Here is a 6,730-nt window from a genome sequence, read left to right on the forward strand (position 1 = left end):
GGGGGTGAGGGAGTCCTGGATTAAGGGGTCCTCGGGCGTCCGGACTATGTAACATGGGTCGGACTAATGGGCTATGAAGATATAAGACAGAAGACTTCTTCCCGTGTCCGGATGGGACTCTCCTTTGCATGGATGGCAAGCTTGGCGTTCGGATATGTAGATTACTTCCTTTGTAAACCGATTCTGTACAACCCTAGGCATCTCCGGTGTCTACATAAACCGGAGGGTTTAGTACATAGAGGCAATCATAATCATACATGCTAGACATCTAGGGTTTAGCCGTTATGATCTCGTGGTAGATCAACTCTTGTAATCCTCATATTCATCAAGATCAATCAAGCAGGAAGTAGGGTATTACCTCCATCAAGATTTCCTGAACCTGGGTAAACATCATGTCCCCCGTCTCCTTCTACCATCGACCTTAGACGCACAGTTCCGGACCCCCTACCCGAGATCCGCCGGTTTTGACACCGACATTGGTGCTTTCATTGAGAGTTCCGCTGTGTCGTTGTCAGAAGGTTCGATGGCTCCATCAATCATCTACAACAATGTCACCCTGGGAGAGGTTTTTCTCCCTGGCCAGATCTTTGTATTCGGCGGCTTCGCACTGCGGGCCAACTCGCTTGGCCATCTAGAGCAGATTGATAGCTACGCCCCAGGTTACCACATTAGCTTTGGAAATCTGGACTATGTCGCTGATATCCGAGGAGACTTGATCTTCCAAGGGTTCACGATCCCAACCTCCGCTCCGGCCTTTGATCCGGAGCACATCGCTGGGTCCGAAGACGGGATTCTTGAGCCCGTCGGACTATCTACGGCCACCAAACCCAGTACGGGAGAGCCGGAAGAAGCAGTGTCGCTAGCAACCATCACGAACCCGGACCCTTCTCCAGACACTGTCTCTGAACCCACGGAGTCAGCGTCGTGTGAGCTCGGCAAAAGAATCTCCTTCCCACTGTACTCCAGAACTCTCTTCTCACTGGACAAACCTCGCCTTTAAGCGAGGCTCTGGACTTGATGCGATCCCTCGTCATTATAGAGGAGCAATGTACGAACTACGCCCAGCCCGGACTAGGGGCTGAGAGCTGGGAATTTTACGTCCCACCCACCACCCACTTCATAGCCACTGTCGAGGACTTAACTGACATGCTCGACTACGGCTCCGAAGACATCAATGGTATGGATGACGATGCCGGAGAGGAGCCGGCCGAAAACCCGTCATTTACCGGACGCTGGACGGCCACCTCTTCGTATGACGTGTACATGGTGGATACACCCAAGGAGGGTAGCGGCTATGATAAAGAAGATCCAGTCGAGGATAAACCTCCTGAGACATAGCCAAAGCGCCAACGTCAATGGTGCCGCTCTAAATCACGCCGCGAAAAAGTTAGCAATACCGGCACAGGAGGCAACAACACTCCGGACGATGCCGAAGACAAAGAAGACCCCGTCGAGCCAACTTTCGAACAGGACGATCCGGAAGATGGGCAAGTTAGCCCTGACGAACAGGCCGTAAATGAAGACTCGGAGGACAGTAATTATCTTCCACTCTCCGAGGACGAGGTGAGCCTCGGTGACGAAGACTTTATCGTACCTGAGGAACCTCTCAAGCAGGAGCGCTTTAAGCGCCGGCTAATTGCCACTGCAAGGAGCCTAAAAAAGAAACAGCAGGAGCTTCAAGCAGATCAAGATCTGCTCAACGATAGGTGGACTAATGTCCTGGCAGCCGAGGAATACGGCCTCGAGCGCCCAACCAAAAGTTACCCGAAGCGTAAACGGCTACCCCAATTTGACGACGAGGCCCTCGAGCCCACACATCATCAGCATGTAATGCGGCTGACCGACCACCTCGTGGCCGGGACAAAACGGCAACTCAAGCCGAACACCAGCCCATACTACCTCGCCGTAAAGGTAGAGATGTAACAGCTCGGGGATATACATATGACCTGCGGCAAGACCTGGACAGTAGAGCAGCTCAGACCAGATCGATCTACGGATCGGGGGGGGGGGGCGCACCCCGACGCGCGATGACGGCTATCTAGCCGGACGTGACAAGCAAAATGACGCCCGGGCCGAAAACCGCACACGGACTCCATCCGAGCTGCTCGCGACTTGGCCCGATATAGAGGCGTCGCACACCCCCTCTGCTTCACTGATGAAGTAATGGAGCACGAATTCCCAAAAGGGTTTAATCCCGTGAATATTGAATCGTACGGTGGAACAATAGACCCCGCGGTATGGATTGAGGATTTTTGTCGGTGTCAAAACCGGCGGATCTCGGGTAGGGGGTCCCGAACTGTGCGTCAAAGGCGGATGGTAACAGGAGGTGGGGGACACAATGTTTACCCAGGTTCGGGCCCTCTCGATGGAGGTAATACCCTACTTCCTGCTTGATTGATCTTGATGATATGAGTATTACAAGAGTTGATCTACCACGAGATCGTAGAGGCTAAACCCTAGACGCTAGCCTATGATTATGATTGTTGTCGTCCTACGGACTAAACCCTTCGGTTTATATAGACACCGGAGGGGGCTAGGGTTACACAGAGTCGGTTACAAGGGAGGAGATCTACATATCCGAATTGCCAAGCTTGCCTTCCACGCAAAGGAGAGTCCCATCCGGACATGGGACGAAGTCTTCAATCTTGTATCTTCATAGTCCAACAGTCCGGCCAAAGTATATAGTCCGGCAGTCCGAGGACCCCCTAATCCAGGACTCCCTCAGTAGCCCCTGAACCAGGCTTCAATGACGATGAGTCCGACGCACAGATTGTCTTCGGCATTGCAAGGCGGGTTCCTCCTCCGAATACTCCATAGAAGATTTTGAACATAAGGATCATCTCCGGCTCTGCAAAACAAATTCCACATACCACCATAGAGAGTATAATATTTCCACAAATCTAATCTGCTGACAACTTTTCATAACGTGACGTCACGCCATGGCCCGGTCATTATTCGAACCGTTTTTCTCAACCAGCCACCGCACATATTGCGAGGCGGTTTTCTTGGCACGTCTTGTCGAAGCAGAGATCGTGTCCCCTTATCACGGGATTCTCATCAATACGGGTGTGGGTAACCCAACCGCGCCATCAATCATGGCGCTTGGGGAATAAGCGAGTTTATCGGGCCAGTGGGGAGGCACAGGATCCCTGCTACCTTTATAAGGGGATAAGGACTCCCTTTCGCACCCACACTTTCTTCTTCCCGATTCATTCCCTCCGCTCGAGCTCCAGCGCCCAAGCGTTTGTCTTCTCCGCCCACAAAGGCCTTTCGAAAATGTCCGGATCCGAAGCAGGAGGCAAGTGGATGGCCTCTACCGTCCGGGAGAAGGATATCAAAAAGCTTCGGGAGGCCGGGTACCTGGCCAAGAAAATCAGCCACCATCTCCCGACGGCGGGACAGGTCGTCCCTACTCCGGAACCCATGAGAGTGTTGTATTCCTCCGTCATTTTGTCCGCAGGCTAGGGTTTCCCCTCCAGCCGTTCGTTCGTGGCATCATGTATTATTATGGGATCGATTTTCATGATCTATCCCCCAATTCCTTCCTCAACATCTCGACATTCATCGTCATGTGTGAGGCTTTTCTCCGCATCTTGCCACACTTCGGCTTATGGCTGAAGATCTTTAATGTGAAGCCCAAGGTAGTGAGCGGCGAGCATGCCGAGTGCGGGGGTGCTATGGTGAGCAAGATGCCCAACGTTACATGGCCAACGGGTACTTTTAATGATTCCGTCAAAGAGTGGCAACAGCAGTGGTTTTACATCACTGAGCCGCGCGGCATGGAATGGGCCGCTGCTCTCGAGTTCCGATCGGGAGCCCCTCTGCGGCTTACGTCCTGGCCCAAGAAGGGCCTGAACTGGTCTTCGTCCGACGAACTGTCGTTGCTCCAGACGCGCGTTAAGGATATGGAAGACAAGAACATCGAACTCGTCAATGTAGTCCAGGTGATGTTAGTTCGCCGAATCCTGCCTTGTCAACACCGGACTTGCAATCTATGGGAATTCGATCTAGCCAAGCACCAGACCCTGCGAGAGCTCTTTGGCTCCTCGCACAAAGACATCTGGAAGGTGCTTTTCAAGTCCGGCAAATCATGGTCGGACTCGGCCGAGGACCGCGGGTACCAACTGTCCCGCCCTGCAAGCTCGGTAAGTTATTTTATGTTTTATCCGCATAACCCAAAGGAAATGCTTAGTGTGTTTTCCTCAACTCCCCTAGGGCTGGACGAAGAAGGCGGAGCGGATCCACTGTCCGGCCCCACTGCCCGAAGGACCGGCCAACCCACTTCTGACGAAGATGTTGGTCCCGGCGCCGTATAAGGCGCCGAAGAAGAAGGCCGAGAAGGAGGCCAGAAAGACCCGGGGTGGCCTTCGTCGCCGCGGCACTTCAGACACAATATCCGAAGGTTCCAATGCCCGTTCTGCCTTCGAAGAGGACGAAGAGGAGGAGGAAGACGAATCCCCAGCGGGGGGAAGAAAGAAGAGGGCGGCCTCAATACACTTGGAGGCCGAGTCGCCTAAAAGGGGAAAAGCTCCTCTTCCGGAAGAGTCCACTGCGGCCGCCGACAACAGCCCGGCGTGGGATCCCAGGGCCCATCCCCTGGTGAACTCGTGAGTATAAAATCCGAACACATTTACGCGTCCAGTCTCATCATGGCGTAATATTTTGACCTGAGCCATATTTTTTGTAGTCCGGCGAGGTCTCGCACTGAACTATCCTCATCAGAGGATTTGCTGAGCTCGGATGCTATGGAGAGCGGGATGCCCTCAAAGGCCCCTTCCCCGAAACATGTGGATAACACTGAGGCTTCGTCCCAGAAGGGCCCCGGCCAAGGAGGGGAGGAAGAGATCGTGAAAGCGACGCCTGGAGGTCAAACTTCTGGGGCCGGAGACATGGGGGAAAAGATTCCCATGGGAGTCGTCGGCGGGAGCCATCTTGAATTTGGCTCCCAGCCGGACGCAATTTCGGAGACCAATACGGCTCCAGAATCAAACAGGCGGCCTCCCTCGGATGGAGGGGGCTTTCCTGTTCCACCGACAATCTCTGTCCAACCAGAGGTGCCGGATGCTTTGTTGGCGGCGCTGAAGAGCGCCTCCATCCTCGACGAACACTGTGCCCTTATGGGTGCGGTGATTGAGAAGATTCAGTCTGCTGAGAGTGGACTGAATGAAGCCTGCATCAGCCTTATAAGAGGCTTTGAGGTATGTTTTATGAGGTTTCGAAGAATGTCATAGTATGGATAGTAGCCCCTGATACACTGTTCGGTGAAAGAAAGAACCGGACAGAGGATCAAATGTTATGTTTGCAGGAAGACTCATTTGGTGACATCTATCTCTCTTTTATAAGCAGGCGTCTGCAACGGCTGCTGCCTCTCATACTGCGGAGGTCTCCGGACTGAATCAAAGTCTGGAGCGGACCAAAGAAGAACTTGGCCAGTTGAAAAGGCAGTTGGAAGATAATCAAGGTATGCGCAAGCCTTGTTCGCGTTTGGCGCGAATGAATTTCAGTATGATAAAATATGTTTCGTGATTTTCTCTAGGGGCGATGACCAAAGTCGAGGCTCTTAAGAAGGCTGTGGCCGAGGCCGAGGAAAAGGCAGCCGCAGAGCAGGCTCTTTGTGAGAAGCACGAGGCCAGGGTTATTGAAGCTGAGCAAAAGCTTCAAGAGGCCGTTAAGAAATGCGAGACCTTGGAGCAGAGTTTAACGGAGAAAGAATCCGAACTCACCAGGGCTTATCAGGCCGCACGCAGGGGAAACCCACGGCGCCCTGCAGGAGATCCAAGAGGCGAGGAAGATCGCCGCGGGTAAGCCTCTTTTCCACGTAAATCAAGTATTTGAGGAGAAAATCATGTTTCTAATTTTGAGTTCGGATTTCTCCAGGGGTGTTTACGAATCTGCCCCGCAGCATATCGGATGCCGCCCAATTCTACCGAGCCGAAGAAAGGAACACTGCGGATAAGCTCTTCTGGTCGCAGTATCTGGCACCGAATTATCCGGTGCCTTTCGTCGACCAACTGAAATAGCTGATCGAACTGCATAGGGCGGCCGAGCTAGCCATGAAGGATTTGATTATCCGGCTATGGCCCGCCGAGCCGATTCCAAGCAGCTACTTCGGGCTCGTGAAGCGGCTTGTGGGTGCCTGCCCTCGACTTGACGTCATCAAGCGGTCGTTCTATATAGAGGGTGCGCGAATGGCCTTCGCCCGCGCAAAGGTGCACTGGGGGAAGATGGATGCTGAAAAGCTGATGACCGAGGGACCGCCAGAGGGGAAGGAGCACCGGAAGCCTGAATTATATTATGAAAGTGTCCTGAAGGGATCCTACCTTGCGGCGGAGCTATGCACCAAGGACGTTATATTTCCATGAATGCAAATCATGTTGTAATTTTTAAACAAGGTCATTATTTATTGCCTGTTGTATAAAAGTTTATCCTCCTGCGCGGCCGTTTTATGTATTAATCCTGAGAGTTGGCCAGTCGTCAGCTTCTGCCCCCATGTAGGAAGTACGGGGGTGTTCGGGATAAACCTGATCACTCTTTGTCCCAGTTTTGGGTCCTTCGAAGGAGGTGTTCAGCACAACGAACCAGGCAATCGGACTATAGGGCTTTATCACTCTCACTTAGCCATAGGAGCTTCAGGAAGATAGGCGCAGCCCCTGGTGTTCGGAAGACCGCACGAGGGGCTCTATAAGCACCTGATCGGAAGAAAAACCGATCCATCGCATGCGGCATTGGC

The sequence above is a fragment of the Triticum aestivum genome, chromosome 6D, assembly GCF_018294505.1.
Source record: "Triticum aestivum cultivar Chinese Spring chromosome 6D, IWGSC CS RefSeq v2.1, whole genome shotgun sequence".
NCBI lineage: Eukaryota > Viridiplantae > Streptophyta > Magnoliopsida > Poales > Poaceae > Triticum > Triticum aestivum.